Source organism: Ranitomeya variabilis, chromosome 2 (assembly GCF_051348905.1).
Source record: "Ranitomeya variabilis isolate aRanVar5 chromosome 2, aRanVar5.hap1, whole genome shotgun sequence".
NCBI classification, from domain to species: Eukaryota; Metazoa; Chordata; class Amphibia; order Anura; family Dendrobatidae; genus Ranitomeya; species Ranitomeya variabilis.
The window spans coordinates 3,254,984-3,279,456 of NC_135233.1; the positions used below are offsets into that span (position 1 = coordinate 3,254,984).

Genomic DNA, 24,473 nt, shown 5'->3' on the forward strand with positions numbered 1-24,473 from the left:
AGCCTTCATTATTGCCATCTCCATCGGGCTTGGCTTGCCGTAAGCCTGAGGATCAGGTGACTACAGAGGTGAACTCTGGTGGATTGAGGCATCCTCACCGTACGTCGTTTCCGGTGAGGTCCGGTGTTGAGGGTCCAGAGGCCCCTCTTTGAAAGGGGGGGTACTGTCACGATCCATTTTTGGATTTGTGGCAGCTGTTTCCACTCTGTTTTTAATGTTGGGTTTTCCTTTCAGGACCATCGGGGGTTAATGTCAGTTCCCCCAACCCCCCCCCCCCCCCTTCCCGCCTGCTGGCAATCTGGTGTAACTTCAGTTCGGTTAGGTCAGCTGATGTGGTGCTGACCTCTCCCGCCATCCTTTAAATGGTCACCTGATGCATCAACTGACCGTTGGTGATAGTTTCTCTGGAGACCAGCCTAGCAGGAGCAGCTCTCTGGTGTCAGCGACTTTGGGTGTTTTGGAGTCCAGTTGCTGTGCTATCTGTGGTGTGGAGCTTGGCAGCGTTGTCTGAAAGCTAAGTGTGGTGTTTTCTCTTTGTCCCTTTTGTGTTAGTAACACACAGGGCATAGTGACAATCTGCAGTGAGGCTAGTGCTCCTTGCCAACCAGTGCACTAGCCAGGGCAGTGCTAGGTGTCAGTGAGGGACGAGTTTCCTGACGGTGTTGGGGGGAAGGACCCACTTAGGGCGTTAGGGGAGTGGAGGGACAGGCTCAGGTTTGAGCAGGAGGTGACCATTCTTTAATTTCCCTATTGATAGTGCCTTCCTCACCCCTTTTCCATCCCGTTTGTTGTTGTGCCATTCGCTACCGACCCTCGTGGGGTCGCTATACGTATTGTGACACCGCCATACAGCTCCTTCAGCAGAATAATAAGTTATAACTTTCAGGCTAAAGCGATGCAAAAATAAATATTGATTTCTATAAAATAGTTTTTATTGTGTAAAAGTTCCAAAACATAAAAAAAATATATAAATGAGGTATCTGTAATCATACTGACCCAAAGAATAAAGCTGCCTTACCAATTTTAGCACACGCGGAACAAAAAATACAAGTCCCCACTGAGATCTGCATGTTAAAGGAAATATGGGGGGCTTCCGCGTTAGTGGTAGCCCAAAGGCTCTGGAAAAGCAAAATTGCTCCTCACCCGCCAAAAGAAACTCAGCAAATTCTCCGCTCCCAAATCCAAATGCCCCCTCTTAGCTGCCGTGTGCCTAAACTACATAGTGTCCAAGATAAATATTAATAAGTCACACTGGCGCTCACCACTCCATGAACACCTAACCACATCAATGGAAAAAAGTTATATACCGTATACACTCGAGTATAAGCCGAGACCCCTAATTTTGCCACAAATAACTGGCAAAACATAATGACTCGAGTATAAGCCTAGGGTGGGAAATGCAGCAGCTACCGGTAAATGTCAAAAATAAAAATAGATACCAATAAAAGTAAAATTAATTGAGACATCAGTAGGTTAAGTGTTTTTGAATATCCATATTGAATCAGGAGCCCCATATAATGCTCCATACAGTTCATGATGGGCCCCAGAAGATGCTCCATACAAAAATGTGCCCCATATAATCCTGCATTAAGGTTGATTATGGCCCCATAAGATGCTCCATAGACACATTTGCCCCATATGCTGTATAAAGATTGGTTACGGCCCCATAAAATGCTCCATAGACACATTTGCCCCATATAATGATGCTGCGATAAAAAAAATGACATACTAACCTCTGGTCCTGAGCAGGCCCCCGAAACTTGCGATATTCACCTGTCCCCGTTCCACCGCCGGGCTCCATCTTCCGCGTCCTCTGCAGTGACTGACCAGGCAGAGGGCGGCGTGCACACTAAACACGTCATCGCGCCCTCTGACCTGAGCGTCACAGCCAGAGGATGCAGAAGACGGAGCGGCGCGCTGCGGTGGAACGGGGACAGGTGAATATCAGAATGCTCACTCTCCCCCCGATATACTCACTTGCTCGGTCCCTACTTCTCACGGACAGATGGTCTCGGCTCGCATCGGCAGCTTCTTCCTGTGTTCAGCGGTCACATTGTACTGCTCATTACAGTAATGACTATGCGGCTCCACCCCTATGGGAGTGGAGTCGCGCCCATATTCATTACTTTAATGAGCTGTACCACTTGACAGCTGAACACAGGAAGAAGCTGCCGGTGCCCGGAGAACCAGGGACACGCCGGGAGCAGGTGAGTATGATGTGACAGCTGCCGCTCCTCCTCCCCTGCCGACCCCTGGGACAATGACTCGAGTATAAGCCAAGAGGGGCAATTTCAGTCTAAAAAAAAAAAAATGGGCTTAAAATCTCGGCTTCTACTCTAGTATATACTGTAAATGAAAAACAACCCCTAGCAGCTGGAATCAAGACAGAATATGTGCCAATTGTGTAAATACAAAAGGACTAGATAATCATAGTATATGATGTCATAAGAAGTACCAAAAAGGATAAAAGTAGCCTCTTAATAGTATGGTAGTCACTGTAGTGATGTGGCCCCTTTAAATGAGGGTAGGAGACGCTAGCACAAAGATGACTGCCTACATAATGGTCCCTGTAGGGGGGATCTGAGAATCACATTGGTATAAGTACCCCTTCAGTGATGTGGTGATCACCTGTATTCAGAGGGACCCCACCAATACAATCCTTAATTAAAAGCCAATGGAAAAAAAACAAATAGGAAATACCTTTGAGGACCCTGTTTGCTCATTTTGGGAAAAGGCGCCAAAGCTAGACATGACTATTGCCAACGCCTCTAAAAAATGTCCCCTTCCCTTTGAGGATATGGGGGTGTTAAAAGACCCCATGGATAAAAAAGCAGACTCGTTCCTAAAGGGTTCATAGGAGACCGCTGGGGATGGGCTAAAACCAGCAGTAGCCCCCACCTGTACGGCCAGGTCACCAATGGTCTGGCTGGATCAGCTGGAGTCGAAGTTAAGAGACAAAACCCCCTAGATACACAATACTAAATTCCATTCCTGTAATGAGGGGGGCTGCTGCTTCTGGAGGACACATCAGCAAACTTGGTCAGGCTAGCCTTCTCCAACGCAGCCAGGTGAGGTCTCTGGCTTAAAGGGAACCTGTCACCCCCAAAATCGAAGGTGAGCTTAGCCCACCAGCATCAGAATGCTGTAGATAAGCCCCCAATGTATCCTGAAAGATGAGAAAAAGAGATTAGATTCTACTCACTCAGGGGCGGTCCGGGTCCTATGGGTGTCGCGGTCCGGGGCCTCCTGTTATGGTGACCTGGTGGTTAGGAGCACTAGGAATGACCTGATGAGCAAACTAGTAATACAGGACCAGCTCTGGGAAGTGGGAGCTCTGCTGACCGCAACCCCTAATCCTATCACAACAACTAGAAATGGCCGTGGAGCGTACCTGACTCTGCCTAGACGCCTCTTCACAGCCTAAGAGCTAACTACCCCTAAAGATAGAAAAGAAAATAAAGCCTACCTTGCCTCAGAGAAATTCCCCAAAGAAAACAGGCAGCCCCCCACAAATATTAACTGTGAGTTAAGATGGAAGTCACAAACACAGGAATGAAATAGGTTTCAGCAAAGGAGGCCAGACTTACTAGATAGACTGAGGATAGAAAAGGCAACTTTGCTGTCAGCACAAAAAACTATAAAAACCACGCAGAGTGTGCAAAAGAGACCCCCGCACCGACTCACGGTGCGGAGGTGCCACTCTGCATCCCAGAGCTTCCAGCTAGCTTGGCAAAATCATGATAGCAAGCTGGACAGAAAACAGAGATAAACAATTTAACTAGCAGGGACTTAGCTTTTGCTGGAGTAGACAGGTCATCTGCAAGATCCAAGAGAGAACTGAACCAGTACTAGAACATTGACAGCTGGCATCAAGTAATGATCTGAGTGGAGTTAAATAGAGCAGCCAGCCTAGAACTAAATGAGGTCAGCTGGAGAAGGAACCTCAGAACCAGCAGCTCCACTCACAGCCACCAGAGGGAGTCCATGGACAGAACTCGCCGAAGTACCATTCATGACCACAGGAGGGAGTTCGAGAACAGAATTCACAACAGTACCCCCCCCTTGAGGAGGGGTCACCGAACCCTCACCAGAGCCCCCAGGCCGATCAGGACGAGCCAAATGAAAGGCACGAACCAGATCGGCAGCATGAACATCAGAGGCAACAACCCAGGAATTATCCTCCTGACCATAACCTTTCCACTTGACCAGGTACTGAAGTTTCCGTCTCGAAATACGAGAATCCAAAATCTTCACCACATACTCGAACTCCCCCTCAACCAACACCGGGGCAGGAGGGTCAACGGAGGGAACCATAGGAGCCACATATCTCCGCAATAATGACCTATGGAACACATTGTGGATGGCGAAAGAAGCTGGAAGGTCCAAACGAAATGACACAGGATTAAGAATTTCAGAAATCTTATAAGGACCAATGAACCGAGGCTTAAACTTAGGAGACGAAACCTTCATAGGAACATAACGAGACAACAACCAAACCAAATCCCCAACACGAAGTCGGGGACCAACACAGCGACGCCGGTTAGCGAAACGTTGAGCTTCTCCTGGGACAATGTCAAATTGTCCACCACGTGAGTCCAAATTTGCTGCAACCTGTCCACCACAGAATCCACACCTGGACAGTCCGAAGGCTCAACCTGCCCTGAAGAAAAACGAGGATGGAAACCAGAATTACAGAAAAAGGGCGAAACCAAAGTGGCCGAGCTGGCCCGATTATTAAGGGCGAACTCAGCCAAAGGCAAGAAGGACACCCAATCATCCTGATCAGCAGAAACAAAGCATCTCAGATATGCTTCCAAAGTCTGATGGGTTCGTTCGGTTTGGCCATTTGTCTGAGGATGGAAAGCTGAAGAAAAAGACAAATCAATGCCCATCTTAGCACAAAAGGACCGCCAAAACCTTGAAACAAACTGGGAACCTCTGTCCGACACGATGTTCTCCGGAATACCATGCAAACGAACCACATGCTGGAAAAATAATGGAACCAAATCAGAGGAGGAAGGCAATTTAGGCAAAGGTACCAAATGGACCATCTTAGAGAAGCGATCACAAACTACCCAGATGACCGACATCCTTTGAGACACAGGGAGATCCGAAATAAAATCCATGGAAATATGCGTCCAGGGCCTTTTCGGGACCGGCAAGGGCAAAAGCAACCCACTGGCACGAGAACAGCAAGGCTTAGCCCGAGCACAAATCCCACAGGACTGCACAAAAGAACGCACATCCCGTGACAAGGAAGGCCACCAAAAGGATCTAGCCACCAAATCTCTGGTACCAAAGATTCCAGGATGACCAGCCAACACCGAACAATGAACCTCAGAGATAACTCTGCTAGTCCATCTATCAGGGACAAACAGTTTCTCCGCTGGACAACGGTCAGGTCTATCAGCCTGAAACTCCTGCAGCACCCGCCGCAAATCAGGGGAGATGGCAGACAAAATTACCCCCTCTTTGAGAATACCAGCCGGCTCAGGAACTCCCGGAGAATCAGGCACAAAACTCCTTGAAAGGGCATCAGCCTTCACATTCTTAGAACCTGGAAGGTACGAAACCACAAAATCGAAGCGGGAGAAAAACAGCGACCATCGAGCCTGTCTAGGATTCAACCGCTTGGCAGACTCGAGATAAGTCAGATTCTTGTGATCCGTCAAGACCACCACGCGATGCTTGGCTCCTTCAAGCCAATGTCGCCACTCATCGAACGCCCACTTCATAGCCAACAACTCTCGATTGCCCACATCATAATTGCGCTCAGCAGGCGAAAACTTTCTAGAAAAGAAAGCACATGGTTTCATCACCGAGCCATCAGAACTTCTTTGAGATAAAACAGCCCCTGCTCCAATCTCAGAAGCATCCACCTCGACCTGAAACGGGAGCGAAACATCTGGCTGACACAACACAGGGGCAGAAGAAAAACGACGCTTCAGCTCCTGAAAAGCCTCAACGGCCGCAGAGGACAAATTGACCACATCAGCACCTTTCTTGGTCAAATCAGTCAATGGTTTAACAACACTAGAAAAATTAGAGATGAAGCAACGGTAAAAATTAGCAAAGCCCAGAAATTTCTGAAGGCTCTTCACAGAAGTAGGCTGAGTCCAATCATAAATGGCCTAAACTTTAACAGGGTCCATCTCGATAGTAGAAGGGGGAAAAATGAAGCCCAAAAATGAAACCTTCTGAACTCCAAAGAGACATTTAGATCCCTTCACAAACAAGGAATTAGCACGAAGGATCTGGAACACCATTCTGACCTGCTTCACATGAGACTCCCAATCGTCCGAAAAGACCAAAATATCATCCAAATATACAATCATGAATCTATCCAGGTACTTTCGGAAGATGTCATGCATAAAGGACTGAAACACAGATGGAGCATTAGAAAGCCCGAATGGCATCACCAGGTACTCAAAATGGCCCTCGGGCGTATTAAATGCTGTTTTCCATTCATCGCCCTGTTTAATACGCACAAGGTTATACGCCCCTCGAAGATCTATCTTAGTGAACCAACTAGCCCCCTTAATCCGAGCAAATAAATCAGACAGCAGAGGCAAAGGGTACTGAAATTTGACGGTGATTTTATTGAGAAGGCGGTAATCTATACAAGGTCTCAGAGAACCATCCTTCTTGGCCACAAAAAAGAACCCTGCTTCCAACGGTGACGACGGGCGAATATGCCCTTTCTCCAAGGACTCCTTTATGTAACTCCGCATAGCGGCGTGTTCTGGCACAGACAAATTGAACAGTCGGCCCTTCGGAAACTTACTGCCAGGAATCAAATTAATTGCACAATCGCAATCCCTATGAGGAGGTAGGGCACTGGATTTGGGCTCATCAAATACATCCCGGTAATCCGACAAGAACTCAGGGACTTCAGAAGGATGGGAAGACGAAATTGACAACAATGGGACATCACCATGTACCCCTTGACAACCCCAACTAGATACAGACATTGATTTCCAATCCAATACTGGATTATGGACCTGTAGCCATGGCAAACCCAAAATGACCACATCATGCAGATTATGCAACACCAAAAAGCGAATATCCTCCTGATGTGCAGGAGCCATGCACATGGTCAATTGAGTCCAGTACTGAGGCTTATTCTTGGCCAAAGGTGTAGCATCAATTCCCCTTAATGGAATAGGATACTGCAAAGGCTCCAAAGGAAAACCACAGCGCCTGGCAAACTCCAAGTCCATCAAATTCAGGGCAGCGCCCGAATCCACAAATGCCATAACTGAGTAGGACGACAAAGAGCAAATCAGAGTAACGGACAAAATAAATTTTGGCTGTACAGTACCAATGGTGACAGACCTAGCGAACCGCTTAGTGCGCTTAGGACAATCAGAGATAGCATGAGTGGAGTCACCACAGTAAAAACACAGCCCATTCTGACGTCTGTGTTCTTGCCGTTCAGTTCTGGTCAAAGTCCTATCACATTGCATAGGCTCAGGCCTCTGCTCAGAGGACACCGCCAAATGGTGCACAGTTTTGCGCTCACGTAAGCGTCGATCGATCTGAGTGGCCAAGGACATAGACTCACTCAGACCAGCAGGCGTGGGAAACCCCACCATAACATCCTTAAGGGCTTCAGAAAGACCCTTTCTAAAAATTGCTGCCAGAGCACACTCATTCCACTGAGTAAGCACAGACCACTTTCTAAACTTCTGACAATATACCGTATTTTTCGGACTATAAGACGCACCGGACTATAAGGCGCACCCAGGTTTTAGAGGTGGAAAATAGGGAAAAAAAATATTTGAAGCAAAAAATGTGGTAAAATATTTAATAACATAAATAACGTACTATTATATGTGGTGTTATTATATATAATAGTACGTTATTATGTTGGAAGCTGCGGGACCAGTGTGGTGTCTGTACAGTACTATATGAAGATGCTGGAGGGAGAGTATAAGAATGGGGGCACAGGGCTTATAGTGAAAGCACCACTCCAGCACTGCAAAATAACACTGGAGTGCTGCTTTAAAATCCCATGGGAGAACTATAACTCCCAGCATGTCCTGCAGATCCTATGACATGCTGGGAGTTACAGTTCACCAAAGGAGTGGCAGAGTGCTTTATTGTGTTTTGTAAAGACTAACCTCTTAATTGTGGCAGCCAGCCACACTGTGGTGAGGTAAAAGCTGGAGCATCCCATGGCTGCACACACAGAGCCCTCCCTCTTGTTGCCTCTCCACAGCACAGGTAATGAGGAAGCTGCAGATTCTAGTGGGGAGCCTGAAGGACCTGTGATGATGTCAGGAAGAGGGAGGGCTCTGAGCTGCCATGTGATGCTCCAGCCCGCCCAATGCTGACATCATCACAGGTCCTGTTTGTGCACAACACTCGGCATCCAGGCATGGCAGGCAGGTACGCAGCGATCTCCTGGCCCCTGCTGCTGCCTCCTCCCCAGGACACACAAATCTCCCCGGAATCAGTGCTGGGGAAACTGTGTGTCCCTGCATAAGTGCAGCATTCATTTGCTGCTCCGGCTCACCGCTCAGCTGATCGGTGGCGGGGAGCCGCTAATAAATATTCACTGCACTTAATCAGCGGGGCCATGTGGTTCCCCCAGCAGCTGATTCCGGGCAGCGGGGACATCCTGAAGTGGGATAACAGTGCGATCCCACTCGCTGCTGCCCCCCTCCCCACATGCTATATCCGTACTATAAGACGCACCCACACTTTCCTCCCAAATTTGGAGTAAAAAAAGTACGTCTTATAGTCCGAAAAATACGGTACCTCCGCTTCATCCTGACCCTGACACAAAGCCAGCAAGATTTTCTCTGCCTGATCCACTGAATCTGGTTCATCATAAAGCAATCCAAGCGCCAGAAAAAACGCATCTACATTACGCAATGCAGGATCTCCTGGCGCAAGGGAAAATGCCCAGTCCTGAGGGTCGCCACGCAGCAAAGAAATAATGATTTTTACTTGCTGAATGGGGTCACCAGAGGAGCGGGGTTTCAAAGCAAAAAACAGTCTGCAATTATTTTTGAAATTCAGGAACTTAGATCTATCCCCAGAAAACAAATCAGGAATTAGAATTCTGGGTTCTAACATCGGGTTCTGAACTACATAATCTTGAATGCCTTGTACCCTTGCAGTGAGTTGATCCACACAAGAGGACAGACCTTGAATGTCCATATCTACACCTGTGTCCTGAACCACCCAGAGATTAAGGGGAAAAGAAAGACAAAACACACTGCAGAGGAAAAAAAATGGTCTCAGAACTTCTCTTATCCCTCTATTGAGATGCATTAACACTTTACTGGCCAGCTGTACTGTTATGGTGACCTGGTGGTTAGGAGCACTAGGAATGACCTGATGAGCAAACTAGTAATACCGGACCAGCTCTGGGAAGTGGGAGCTCTGCTGACCGCAACCCCTAATCCTTTCACAACAACTAGAAATAGCCGTGGAGCGTACCTGACTCTGCCTAGACGCCTCTTCACAGCCTAAGAGCTAACTACCCCTAAAGATAGAAAATAAAGCCTACCTTGCCTCAGAGAAATTCCCCAAAGAAAACAGGCAGCCCCCCACAAATATTAACTGTGAGTTAAGATGGAAGTCACAAACACAGGAATGAAATAGGTTTCAGCAAAGGAGGCCAGACTTACTAGATAGACTGAGGATAGAAAAGGCAACTTTGCTGTCAGCACAAAAAACTATAAAAACCACGCAGAGTGTGCAAAAGAGACCCCCGCACCGACTCACGGTGCGGAGGTGCCACTCTGCATCCCAGAGCTTCCAGCTAGCTTGGCAAAATCATGATAGCAAGCTGGACAGAAAACAGAGATAAACAATTTAACTAGCAGGGACTTAGCTTTTGCTGGAGTAGACAGGTCATCTGCAAGATCCAAGAGAGAACTGAACCAGTACTAGAACATTGACAGCTGGCATCAAGTAATGATCTGAGTGGAGTTAAATAGAGCAGCCAGCCTAGAACTAAATGAGGTCAGCTGGAGAAGGAACCTCAGAACCAGCAGCTCCACTCACAGCCACCAGAGGGAGTCCATGGACAGAACTCGCCGAAGTACCATTCATGACCACAGGAGGGAGTTCGAGAACAGAATTCACAACAGCCTCCCATCTCCTTACGATCACGTCCTCTTCTTGCATTCACGCTGCAACCCCGGCGCAGGAGTACTGATTTGCCCTGTTGAGGGCAGAGCAAAGTACTGCAGTGCGCAGGTTCTGGGCCTCTCTGACCTTTCCCGGCACCTGCGCACTGCAGTAGTTTGGAAACCCCCAAAAATCCACAGGATAAATGGGAAGATATTAGGGATAGAGGCAAGGGGTTCATGTTCAACCCATCGACCATAAAAAGCAAACCCAATGAGGGTTTTTGTTCCCAGGTGGGGGGAGGTTGTCTTTCTTTCTCCCGACCAGGGAAAAAATAACCAACAGTGCGTGGATTTTGGATTTGATAAAATCAGGCCTATAACTGGATTTCCATTCCCTTCCCCACCCATCCTTCATAGTGCCTCCTGGGAGATCCTCAAAATAGGAACAACTAGCCTTAGAATGGGAGATTCTGGGTCTAGTAGAGAAGGCTGTTCTTCAGGAATCCCTCACCAAGCAAGTGGCAAAGGGTTTTACTCCCCTCTTTTCCTAAGGTGAAAGCCGGATGGGACTTTCTGGACAATTATAAACTTAAGAAAGTTGAACAAATGTCTGAAAGTGCAATCCTTCAAGATGGAAACAATAAAGTCATCAGTGAAAATGCTATTTCCTTGTTTCCTGACAGTGTGCGTCTTTTAGATCTAAAACAATCACATCCCCATCCACAAGGACTATTACAAATTCCTCAGGGTGACAGTCACCATGCAGGGGGGGATAAGACATTGCCAATTCAAAGCCCTTCCATTTGGTCTAGCCATCGCTCCAAGGGTATTCACCAAGGTAGTGGTGGAGGTAATGGCACACTTGAGGGAGCAAGATATCCTGATAGTTCCTCACCTAGACCACTTCTTGATAATAGGCAATTCCCCCCGACACTGCAAAGACCAGTTAGAGAGAGTTATGAATTGTTTAACCAACTTAGGTTGGCTTCTAAATCTACGGAAATCGAGAGTCATGCTGAGTCAGTTACAAGGACACCTAGGCATTATACTGGACTCAAACAGGAGTGTCGCCTCCCTGAAGAAAAGGATCACAAGATGATATAACTGGTATCGTGAGCAAGGGACCTCCCAACCACAACCTTGGGAAAGGTAATGTCACTTCTAGGGTCCATGACATCTTGTATCCCAGCTGTCCAATGGGTTCAGGCACATACCAGAGTTTTACAGTAGGGAAATATTGTCAGCAGGAAATTTAGAAGGGCGGTTAACCATGTCATCAAGAATAACTCACTAGAATGGTGGATGAACATAGACAATTTAACTCGAGGCGTTCCTTGGGTGTTTCCAATCTCCCAGGTCTTGACTACAGACGCAAGCCCCAGGGGATAGGGGGCTCATCTGAACGATCAGATAACTCAGGGGTTCTGGACAGGGGAGCTAAGATCGGTATCCTTAAACATGAAAGAACTGTTAGCAGTGAAGTTCGCTCTCTTAGAATTCTTGACCACTCTCCGGTCACACCACGTGAGAGTATTCTTGGACAAATGAGTAGTGGTAGCGTATTTGAATCACCCTAACCCTAAGCTCGCCCGCTTATGGATCTAACGAGGTCCATTTTTCAGCTAGCCGAGGACAACTTGAGCTCTCTGTCGGCGCTCCATATAAAGGGGGTAGAGAATCGCAGGGCAGATTTTCTGAGCTGGTCCAGCTAAGGCAGGGCAAGTGGGAGCTGAGTCAAACGGTGTTCATTCAGATTGCAGAAAAGTGGGGGTACCCAGCCATAGATCTGTTCGCCAACAGAACCGGAAGGTCGACGCCTTCTGTTCGATAGAACCCACAGGGAACCCAGTGGCTCTAGATGCCTTCATGATTCCATGGAATTACCATCTAGCATACGCCTATCCGCCAATTGCCCTGATCCCGGCAGTTCTGAGGAAAGTACGGAAGGACAAGGCAAGAATGATTCTAATAGCCCTGTCATGAATCACAGGGGGGGTGTTTTTATCCTCCCACTGCTGCCACCAATGTGTTATGAACTGGGAGTGTTTGGTTGCCCCAGTTCTTCAGGGATTTATTTATATCCCACTTCCCAGTTCCAGTTTGGAGCTTGCAGCTCTCTGGCACCCCACTTAACCTAAGGTCAGTCAGGGAACTGCACCTAGGATAATTAGTCGCCAGAAAGGCTGCCTGCTCGTGTACTGGCTATTGGGCATGCTGCCGTGGGGGTGATATGATTATTCCCAGCCGAGTAATATACTTATAAACCCCATTCTGTCACTGCCAGCGTTACCCAATGAGCTCCGTATGATCTTCTGCCACCAGCTCCTATTCCTATGACTAATAGCGGGTCAGGAGCCAACCCAATCAGTAGCTTAATTTACTTCAGAGGAGGTACGTTTTAGAGGAAGGAGAATGAGACTTGTAAATATAGCTTTTACTCCAAAAAGATCAGGCAGTGTTTACAAAAGTATGTAAAAGGGGTTAAATAAAATGTTCCTGTGCTGAGATAATCTTATAAATGTGCCTCCCCTGTGTACTGTGTAATGGCTGTGTCTGACCATACAGGAACATGGTCTGATCCTACCACAGCTCCTGGGCGGGGGAGGAGGAAAAGAGTATACAGTGATTACAGCAGCGGATCGCAGCCGTTTATTTTTGCAATGTAAAACATTTCTCTGCCTGTTTATTAATCAGTGTTTTACTTCAAATAAAGAATCGATGGCTGCCCCGAGCTTTAATGTCTGTACACTTTCCCCACCGCCCAGGAGATGTGGTGTGATCAGACCAGGTCCCTGTACGGGCAGACACAGCCATTACCCAGGACACAGCAGGGGCGCAATTATAAGATTATCTCAGCACGTAAATACATCCAATTGTGGATATGATTATAATCCCAAGATCTATTGCTTACAATGAACTTTAAGGACATGCAGTCATTGGATCCCTCCTATCCTCTTTCTGAGTCCCTTTAAAACCTGCCTTTCCAAAATCCAATCTTGAAATGAGTCCTCCCTGGTCTTAACATAGTACCATAGTTAGCAAGGCCAAAAAAAAAGACATTTGTCCATCCAGTTCAGCCTACATTCCGTCAGAATAAACCCCCAGATCTACGTCCTTCTAAAGAACCTAATAATTGTATGATACAATATTGTTTCACTCCAGGAAGACATCCAGGCCTCTCCTGAACCCTTCGACTGAGTTTGCCATCACCACATCCTCAGGCAAGCAATTCCAGATTCTCACTGCCCTAACAGTAAAGAATCCTCTTCTATGTTGGTGGAAAAACCTTCTCTCCTCCAGACGCAGAGAACGCCCCCTTGTGCCCGTCACCTTCCTTGGTATAAACAGATCCTCGGATAGATATTTGTATTGTCCCCTTTTATACTTCTATATGGTTATTAGATCGACTCTCGGTCCTCTTTTTTTCTAGACTGAATAATTGTGCTAATCTCTCTGGGTATTGTAGTTCTCCCATCCCCTTTATTAATTTTGTTGCCCTCCTTTATCCTCGCTCTAGTTCCATTATATCCTTCCTGAGAACCGGTGCCCAAAACTGTACACAGTACTCCATGTGCGGTCTAACCAGGGATTTGTACAGAGGCAGTATAATGCTCTCATCATGTGTATCCAGACCTCTTTTAATGCACCCCATGCTCCTGTTTGCCTTGGCAGCCGCTGCCTGGCACTGGCTGCTCCAGGTAAGTTTATCATTAACGAGGATCCCCAAGTCCTTCTCCATGTCAGATTTACCCAGTGGTCTTCCTCCTCTAGTTATCCAATATACTATGATAGCATGATCGTTGCCTCCTAGGCTCCAGCCACTCTTACCTCCTCCTCCATTTCCTCCCTGATTATAAGGATTAGATCCATGGTAGCAGATCCCCTTGTTTTCTCCACTACCTTTTGGAAGATAAAGTTGTCAGCAAGAGAGGATAAGATTTTGTTGGACCTGTTACTTTTTTCTGAGATTGATTCCCAAATGTCTGGATAGTTGAAATCTCCCATGACCACTGTCATATTTTTTTGGAGAACTTGGCCATTTGATGCATAAAGAGTTCATCCATATCTTCAGCTTGCCCGCGTGGCCTGTAGTAAGCACCTACAATGGTGTCCTTTCTATTGTTCTCTCATCGTATTCTTACCCAGTAGAAGTCTCTGAAGCTTGGATCTCTCTGTAGATATACGCTTTTCTAACATTCGATAGAACACCTCCTCCCCGATTATTACAGGGAACCTGTCAGCAGGATTGTGCTCAGTAACTACACACAGTGTCGGGTCTGCACCGTTATGCTGAATACAACGATACTTGGTGATTAAATCCGTCCTGTGGTTGTTGTGGAATCTTTACTTTCAGTTTTGTGTTAATGATATGCTCGTGCCTTACGTTGGGGTTCATCTATGTGGTGCTCTGATTATAGATTCATAATGCAGACTGCTGACAGGTCACTGACCCCTCGCTGCCCCGCCCCCTAGTTTGCATATTGAATATCCGCACATATGTGGCCTTTGCGCTGCAGCATAGTCGCATGATTTCTGTGCACTTAATCCCATTTGCAAATTTACTTGAGCGAGGGGAAAAAAGTTATTTTGAAAATGGCGACGGGCTGGCTGCGCAGTAGCAGCTATCGGTTTGTATAGAGATCCGGTAGCTGCTCTTGCGCCGGCGGTGCTATCTTGCTGGAGAGGAAGAAAATGTCCTCCTCCAAGATAGCACCACCTGTGCAGTAGCAGCTGTTGGCGATCTCCGCGAGGTATCATTGTATTCAGAGTAATGGCGCCGATCTGACACTGTGTAGGTTACTGTGCACAACCCTGCTGAGAGGTTCCCACTAAGTCTCTTACCCTTCTAGCCTTGTATTCCAATCGTGTGTATCGTCCCACCAAGTGTCAGTGATTCCAATGACCTCATATTTCTTCTCCAGTGTTAGTAGTTCCAATTCTCCTTGTTTGCTGCCCATGCTCTGTGCATTTGTATAGAAACATTTCAGTTTGTGATTGGCTTCTCTATTACTTAGTTTTTTTGTCTTTGTTCTTCCTTTCCACTTCTAATAGCAGAGTTCTCAATAGTATTTGTCAGGTGCATGTCTTGTTTTGGCCTCTTGCTTCCCTTCCCACATTGTTTTAGGTCACTGTTCCTCTTACCTATGTGATCGTCAGATTGCTAGAGATGGGGTGCACCTTACGAAGACTGGAAAACATGTATTTGGAAGTCGCCTTGCTACACTGATCAGGAGAGCTTTAACCTAGAACAGTGTTTCTCAACTCCAGTCCTCAAGACCCCACAACAGGTCATGTTTTCAGGATTTCCTTAGTATTGCATACGCGAGGGAATTAATGGTTGAGCAGGTGATGAAATTATTACCTGTGAAATACTAAGGAAATCATGAAAACATGACCTGTTGTGGGGTCTTGAGGACTGGAGTTGAGAAACACTGTTCTAGGTTAAAGCTCTCCTGATCAGTGTAGCAAGGCGACTTCCAAATACATGTTTTCCAGTCTTCGTAAGGTGCACCCCATCTCTAGCAAGCTGACTATTCTATAGGTAATTCACTCCATGATCCAGAAACCCAAATCCTTTCTGACGGCACCATCAACGTAGCCAGTTGTTCACCTGCAGAATCTTATTCCACCTCCTTGTTCCATGGTCATCCACTGGGAGGTTGGAGAGAAGACTACCTGTGCTCCCAGTTCTTTCACTTTCTTACTTAAGTTTTCAAAGTCACTGCAGATGGTTTCCAGGTCCTTTCTTGTGGTGTCTTTTGTCCCCACCTGTATTATCAGGAATGGGTGGTCGTCTGTATGTCTGAAGAATCCTGATTTCCTGTCACACACATCTTTAATTTTTGCACCTGGTAGACGGCACATTTCTCTTGAGGTTATATCCGGTCTGCAGATAGCGGCCTCTGTTCCTCTCAAAAGGGAATCCCCCATGACCCTTCCAAGCTCTGCCGTGCACCCAAACAGTAGTTTTCTCCCACATATGAGGTATCCACGTACTCAGGACAAATTGGACAACAGCTTTTGGGGTCCAATTTCTCCTCTTACCCTTGTGAAAATAAAAATTTGGGGGTGAAAAGATAATTTTTGTGGAAAAATATGATTTTTTTTATTTTCAGAACTCTGCGTTATAAACTTCTGTGAAGCACTTGGGGGTTCAAAGTGCTCACCATACATCTAGACAAGTTCCTTGAGGGATCTAGTTTCCAAAATGGTGTCACTTGTGGGGGGTTTCCACTGTTTAGGCACATCAGGGGCTCCGCAAATGCAACATGGCGTCCGATCTCAATTCCAGCCAATTTTGCATTGAAAGTCAAACAGTGCTCCTCCCTTCTGAGCTCTGCCATGCACCCAAACAGTGGTTCCCCCACATATGGGGTATAGGCATACTCAGGACAAATTGTACAACTTTTGTGGTTCATTTTCTCTTTTTACACTTGTGAAAATAAAATGAATTAAAATTTTTGTTAAAAAAAACATTTTTTCCCTCCATATTGTTTACTGTGAAGCACGTAAAGGGGTAATAAACTTCTTAAATGTGGTTTTGAGCACCTTGAGGGACGCAGTTTTTAGAATGGTGTCTATTTTGGGTATTTTCTGTCATGTACACCCCTCAAAGGAGTGACATCACAAGTGTGATGTGGTCCCTAAAAAAAAAAAAAAATGGTTTTGTAAATTTTGTTGTAAAAATGAGAAATCTCTGATCAACTTATAACCCTTATAACTTCCTAACAAAAAAAAAATGATGTTTCCAAAATTGTTCTGATATAAAGTAGACATGTGGGAAATGTTATTTATTAACTATTTTGTGTGACTTAACACTCGGATTTAAGGGCATAAAAATTCTGTCTAGTCGCACGGCAGAGCTCAGAAGGGAGAGAGCACCATTTGACTTTTTGAACACAAAATTGGCTGGAATCAATGGCACCATGTCGCGTTTGGAGACCCCTGATGTGCCTAAATAGTGGAAACCTCCCAATTCTAACCCCAACACACCCCTAATCACAACCCTAACCTAAACCCAAACCCTAATCCCAACTCTAACCCTAATGGTAATAAATATGTTTTCTTTATTATTTTTCCCTAACTAAGGGGGTGATAAAGGGGGGTTTATTTACTATTTATTTGTTTATTTTGATCACTGTGATGGGGTCTATCACAGTGACCAAAAAGAACAAATAGGAAAAATCTTCCTATTGTTGCCGGCTGGCAGATCTCGGCAGGCGCACTGCACATGCGCCTGCCATTTTCTTACCGGAAGAAGATGCCACCAGCACCTGTGGGGGGAACCAGGGACACTGGGAGACGCTGGTAAGTATCAGGGGGATTGGGGACCCTATTTCTCTGTCCTCTGATGTGTGATCACATCAGAGGACAGAAATTAATTTACATTTTTTGCGGTCGCAGTTATACAGTTAATACTGGCGATCGCAACCCGGGGGTCGGTAAAAACCGGCCCAAATCATGTTCTCTGGGGTCAATGCTACCCCCGGCAGCCAAGACCCCAGAGAAAATCCAACTCTGGGGGGCGCTATACACTTTTTCCACAGTGCCGTTTAAAGGCACTGTGGTTTAAGTACCCTTAACTACCGCCGTTAAAAGGTGTATTGGCGGTCGTTAAGGGGTTAATGATTTTCAATCTCTCTTTTAGACTTTACTGTATTCATTGAGAAATTCGTAGTTAAAATTCCGCGCTGCTGCTGGGATGAATTTCAGGAGAAATGTAGTCGATTCACAGTGGTTTTATTCAACACGTTTCAGGGGTCTCATACCCCTTCATCAGGAAACACCACAGTCTTTTAGACTTTGCAACTTTTCCTCCAACAGGACACAAGCTGCATTTCTGGCATGTGAAGATTGGCTTTTCCACTGGTAAGTCCCTGAACATGTAGCATGTGATGCAGCTCACCACATGGCTCCTGGCCTCTTCCATGTTCTTAGACAAAGGACAGTATCATTCAGTCCTGGGAGATGCAGTTTACTGTAGTTTGGTCCATTTCCAAAATCGATGAGCTCCCCTTCATAAAAGCCATTTCAGGTTTAATGCATGTCTTGTTTTATTTTATGCAATTATATATCCTTTTTGTCCATCTTGTAACATCTTTGTATATTTTTATAAACGCTGCCTATCTTTCTGGATTAAATCTATAATGTAATAGTTCTGCTCCTCTTGCTCTGTAAATTGCGCCCCTGAAGCCATGCGCTTCCTGTAACGGGCATCCATTCAGCCTGTATAAACGATTGGTGGTGGCAGGTAGATTTTCATGAATTGTTGGGACACTTGGAGGTGATCGGCAGGGGAGCTGTAGAGTGTGGAGGAGAGATGTCTCTGGCATACAATAAGGGATCTGAACAGGTAGAGCAGTCAGACTGGACCACAAGAGGTAGTGAGAGCTAATCCTAATGGCGTAGAGCAGTCACTGTGGACCACTAGAGGTAGTGAGAGCTAGCCCTAATGGCGTAGAGCAGTCACTGTGGACCACAAGAGCTAGTGAGAGCTAACCCTAATGGTGTAGAGCAGTCACTGTGGACCACAATAGGTAGTGAGAGCTAGCCCTAATGGTGTAGAGTAGTCAGACTGTGGACCACAAGAGGTAGTGAGAGCTAACCCTAATGGCGTAGAGCAGTCACTGTGGACCACATGAGGTAGTGAGAGCTAATCCTAATGGCGTAGAGCAGTCACTGTGGACCACTAGAGGTAGTGAGAGCTAGCCCTAATGGCGTAGAGCAGTCACTGTGGACCACAAGAGCTAGTGAGAGCTAACCCTAATGGTGTAGAGCAGTCAGACTGTGGACCACAAGAGGTAGTGAGAGCTAGCCCTAATGGCGTAGAGCAGTCACTGTGGACCACAATAGGTAGTGAGAGCTAACCCTAATGGTGTAGAGCAGTCACTGTGGACCACAAGAGGTAGTGAGAGCTAACCCTAATGGCGTAGAGCAGTCACTGTGGACCACTAGAGGTAGTGAAAGCTAGCCCTAATGGCGTAGAGCAGTCACTGTGGACCACTAGAGGTAGTGAAAGCTAGCCCTAATGGCGTAGAGCAGTCACTGTGGACCACTAGAGGTAGTGAGAGCTAACCCTAATGGTGTAGAGCAGTCACTGTGGTCCACTAGAGGTAGTGAGAGCTAGCCCTAATGGTGTAGAGCAGTCAGACTGTGGACTACATGAGGTAGTGAGAGCTAGCCCTAATAGCGTAGAGCAGTCACTGTGGACCACAATAGGTAGTGAGAGCTAGCCCTAATGGTGTAGAGCAGTCAGACTGTGGAACACAAGAGGTAGTGAGAGCTAACCCCTAATGGTGTAGAGCAGTCACTGTGGACCACTAGAGGTAGTGAGAGCTAGCCCTAATGGCGTAGAGCAGTCACTGTGGACCACAATAGGTAGTGAGAGCTAGCCCTAATGGTGTAGAGCAGTCAGACTGTGGAACACAAGAGGTAGTGAGAGCTAACCCTAATGGCGTAGAGCAGTCACTGTGGAGCACAAGAGGTAGTGAGAGCTAACCCTAATGGTGTAGAGCAGTCACTGTGGACCACAAGAGGTAGTGAGAGCTAGCCCTAATGGCGTAGAGTAGTCAGTGTGAACCACAAGAGGTAATGAGAGCTAACCCTAATGGCGTAGAGCAGTCACTGTGGACCAAGAGGTTGTGAGAGCTAACCCTAATGGTGTAGAGGAGTCACTGTGGACCACAAGAGGTAGTGAGAGCTAACCCTAATGGAGTAGAGCAGTCACTGTGGACCACAATAGGTAGTGAGAGCTAACCCTAATAGTGTAGAGCAGTCAGACTGTGGACCACAAGAGGTAGTGAGAGCTAGCCCTAATGGTGTAGAGCAGTCAGACTGTGGACCACAAGAGGTAGTGAGAGCTAACCCTAATGGCATAGAGGAGTCACTGTGGACCACTAGAGGTAGTGAGAGCTAACACTAATGGTGTAGAGCAGTCAGACTGTGGACCACAAGAGGTAGTGAGAGCTAACCCTAATGGTGTAGAGAAGTCACTGTGGACCACAAAAGGTAGTGAGAGCTAACCCTAATGGTGTAGAGCAGTCACTGTGGACCACTAGAGATAGTGAGAGCTAACCTTAATGGTGTAGAGCAGTCACTGTGGACCACAACAGGTAGTGAGAGCTAACCCTAATGGCGTAGAGCAGTCACTGTGGACCACAAGAGGTAGTGAGAGCTAACCCTAATGGCGTAGAGCAGTCACTGTGGACCACTAGAGGTAGTGAGAGCTAGCCCTAATGGCTTAGAGCAGTCACTGTGGACCACAAGACGTAGTGAGAGCTAACCCTAATGGTGTAGAGCAGTCACGGTGGACCACAAGAGGTAGTGAGAGCTAGCCCTAATGGTGTAGAGCAGTCACTGTGGACCACAAGAGGTAGTGAGAGCTAACCCTAATGGCGTAGAGCAGTCACTGTGGACCACAAGAGGTAGTGAGAGCTAACCCTAATGGTGTAGAGCAGTCACTGTGGACCACATGAGGTAGTGAGAGCTAGCCCTAATGGCGTAGAGCAGTCACTGTGGACCACAAGAGGTAGTGAGAGCTAGCCCTAATGGCGTAGAGCAGTCACTGTGGACCACATGAGGTAGTGAGAGCTAGCCCTATTGGCCTAGAGCAGTCACTGTGGACCACAAGAGGTAGTGAGAGCTAGCCCTAATGGCTTAGAGCAGTCACTGTGGACCACAAGACGTAGTGAGAGCTAACCCTAATGGTGTAGAGCAGTCACTGTGGACCACAAGAGGTAGTGAGAGCTAGCCCTAATGGTGTAGAGCAGTCACTGTGGACCACAAGAGGTAGTGAGAGCTAACCCTAATGGCGTAGAGCAGTCACTGTGGACCACAAGAGGTAGTGAGAGCTAGCCCTAATGGCGTAGAGCAGTCACTGTGGACCACATGAGGTAGTGAGAGCTAACCCTAATGGTGTAGAGCAGTCACTGTGGACCACAAGAGGTAGTGAGAGCTAGCCCTAATGGTGTAGAGTAGTCAGACTGTGGACCACAAGAGGTAGTGAGAGCTAGCCCTAATGGCATAGAGCAGTCACTGTGGACCACATGAGGTAGTGAGAGCTAACCCTAATGGCGTAGAGCAGTCACTGTGGACCACAATAGGTAGTGAGAGCTAGCCCTAATGGTGTAGAGTAGTCAGACTGTGGACCACAAGAGGTAGTAAGAGCTAGCCCTAATGGCGTAGAGCAGTCACTGTGGACCACAATAGGTAGTGAGAGCTAACCCTAATGGTGTAGAGTAGTCAGACTGTGGACCACAAGAGGTAGTGAGAGCTAGCCCTAATGGCGTAGAGCAGTCACTGTGGACCACATGAGGTAGTGAGAGCTAGCCCTAATGGCGTAGAGCAGTCACTGTGGACCACATGAGGTAGTGAGAGCTAGCCCTAATGGCGTAGAGCAGTCACTGTGGACCACATGAGGTAGTGAGAGCTAGCCCTAATGGCGTAGAGCAGTCAGTGTGGACCACATGAGGTAGTGAGAGCTAGCCCTAATGGCGTAGAGCAGTCACTGTGGACCACATGAGGTAGTGAGAGCTAGCCCTAATGGCGTAGAGCAGTCACTGTGGACCACATGAGGTAGTGAGAGCTAACCCTAATGGTGTAGAGCAGTCAGACTGTGGACCACAAGAGGTAGTGAGAGCTAGCCCTAATGGCGTAGAGCAGTCACTGTGGACTACATGAGGTAGTGAGAGCTAACCCTAATGGTGTAGAGCAGTCACTGTGGACCACAATAGGTAGTGAGAGCTAGCCCTAATGGTGTAGAGTAGTCAGACTGTGGACCACAAGAGGTAGTGAGAGCTAGCCCTAATGGTGTAGAGCAGTCACTGTGGACCACATGAGGTAGTGAGAGCTAACCCTAATGGCGTAGAGCAGTCACTGTGGACCACAAGAGGTAGTGAGAGCTAGCCCTATTGGCCTAGAGCAGTCACTGTGGACCACATGAGGTAGTGAGAGCTAGCCCTAATGGCGTAGAGCAGTCACTGTGGACTACATGAGGTAGTGAGAGCTAACCCTAATGGTGTAGAGCAGTCACTGTGGACCACAATAGGTAGTGAGAGCTAGCCCTAATGGTGTAGAGTAGTCAGACTGTGGACCACAAGAGGTAGTGAGAGCTAGCCCTAATGGTGTAGAGCAGTCACTGTGGACCACATGAGGTAGTGAGAGCTAACCCTAATGGCGTAGAGCAGTCACTGTGGACCACAAGAGGTAGTGAGAGCTAGCCCTATTGGCCTAGAGCAGTCACTGTGGACCACATGAGGTAGTGAGAGCTAGCCCTAATGGCGTAGAGCAGTCACTGTGGACCACATGAGGTAGTGAGAGCTAGCCCTAATGGCGTAGAGCAGTCACTGTGGACCACATGAGGTAGTGAGAGCTAGCCCTAATGGTGTAGAGCAGTCACTGTGGACCACATGAGGTAGTGAGAGCTAGCCCTAATGGTGTAGAGCACTGTTGCCTGATGAGTACGACACTGTGGCTTTAGGTGGTACTCTATGCTCTTGCGCAGCTGATGGCGGCATATAGTCGTCACTGTATAGTTACTGATGTTGCCTGGTTACAGGGACACTAGGATTACAATTGGCCTAGGTATACACATGGGCTTCTCATGCCGACACATACAGGATTCCCCATGTAACCAATGTTACCTGGTTACACCGAGCTTTTTATTGGCGGATGTCAGTTCTTGCATGAAGGATCCTAGAGAACGCCAATGCATCGTGTTATGCAGTGACACCTCTCCAGTAAAGTTTATTTTTAGTTTGGTGTTTTTTTAATTGATGTATTAGCTATAAAGAATAAACTGTTTTAAGCTGTGTCATTCTGAATGCTGGATGCACACCTGTAAGGGGAAGGTCCCATGATGAGTTTTTAGCGATTTCTTCACTTTGCGTATTTTGGTGAAAAGACATTTTACAGTTCCAGTAAAGCGGATACATTTATAGAAATCTCCTGACCGTGGTTTTTTCTGTTTTACAGAGCGTTAAGCAATGAGTTTTATGTGTCGAGTTTCCCATTAGAACTGCATCAGATATGGAAAATATGCAGGTAAAAAACGCATGAACACCGCACATACAGTTGTGCTCAAAAGTTTACATACCTCGGCAGAATTTTTGCTTTCTTGGCCTTTTTTCAGAGATTATGATTGATAACACCAAAACTTTTTCTCCACTCATGGTTGGTGGTTGGGTGAAGCCATTTATTGTCAGACTACTGTGTTTTCTCTTTTTAAATCATAATGACAACCCAAAACATCCAAATGATCCTGATCAAAAGTTCACACACCCTGGTAATTTTGGCCTGATAACATGCACAGAGGTTGACACAAATGGGTTTTTGAATGGCTACTAAAGGTAACATCCTCACCTGTGACCTGTTTGCTTGTAATCAGTGTGTGCATAAAAGCTGAGGGAGTTTCAGGGATCCAGACAGACTCTTGCATCTTTAATCCAGCCACTGACGTTTCAGGATTGTGAGTCATGGGGGAAAGCAAAAGAATTGTCAACAGATTCACGGGAAAAAGGTAGTTGAACTGTGTAAAACAGGAAATGGATACAAAAAGATATCCAAGGAATTGATAATACCAGTCAGCAGCATTCACACTGATTAACAAATGGAAAATCCGGGGCTCTGTAACAAAAAATCCACAGTCAGGTAGACCAACAAAAATGCCGTCCACAACTGCCAGGAAAACTGTTTGGGATGCGAAGAAAAACCCACAAATAACATCAGCTGGAATACTGCTCTCTCTGATAACTAGCGGTGCGGCTGTTTCACGATGCACAATAAGGAGGCACTTGAAGAAAAATGGACTACATGATCGAGTCACCAGAAGAAAGCCATTACTGCGCAGATGCCACAAAGTATCTCGCCTACAATACACAAAACAGCACAGAGACAAGCCTCAAAACTTCTGGAGCAAGGTAATTTGGAGTGATGAGACCAAAATTGAACTTTTTGGCCACAACCATAAATGTTACATTTGGAGAGAGGTCAACAAGGCCTGTGATGAAAGGAACACCATTCCTACTGTAAAGCACGGAGGTGGATCACTGATGCTTTGGGGATGTGAGAGCTACAAAGGCACAGGAAACTTGGTCAAAGTTGAAGGAAAGATGAATGCAGCATGTTATCAGCAAATACTGGGGGCAAATTTGCACTCATCAGCCCGGAAGAGGCGCATGGGACGTACTTGGACGTTCCAACATGACAACAATCCAAAGCACAAGGCCAAGTCGACCTGTCATTGGCTACAGCAGAACAAAGTGAAGGTTCTGGAGTGGCCATCTCAGCCTCCTGACCTCAATATCATTGAGCCACTCTGGGGAGATCTCAAGTGCGCAGCTCATGCTAGACAGCCCAGGAAATTACAGGAACTGGAGACTTTTGCCA

General features: G+C 46.8%; 1 protein-coding gene across 7 annotated transcripts in view; it reads left to right on the plus strand.

Moving 5' to 3' along the window:
- The window catches only part of LOC143804107 (uncharacterized), a 188,447-nt gene that overhangs the window by 70,237 nt on the left and 93,737 nt on the right, over positions 1-24,473 (plus strand). For 3 of the 7 annotated variants that reach the window (XM_077281849.1, XM_077281847.1, XM_077281855.1), the window contains exons 2-3: positions 17,913-17,957; positions 23,061-23,129. The exons of 2 other annotated variants lie outside the window; for them this stretch is intronic. The gene's annotated coding sequence lies outside the window, so the exon portion shown is untranslated. The remainder of the gene's footprint in view (positions 1-17,912; positions 17,958-23,060; positions 23,130-24,473) is intronic. 2 more of the 7 variants (XM_077281851.1, XM_077281850.1) reach the window with 1 other exon arrangement.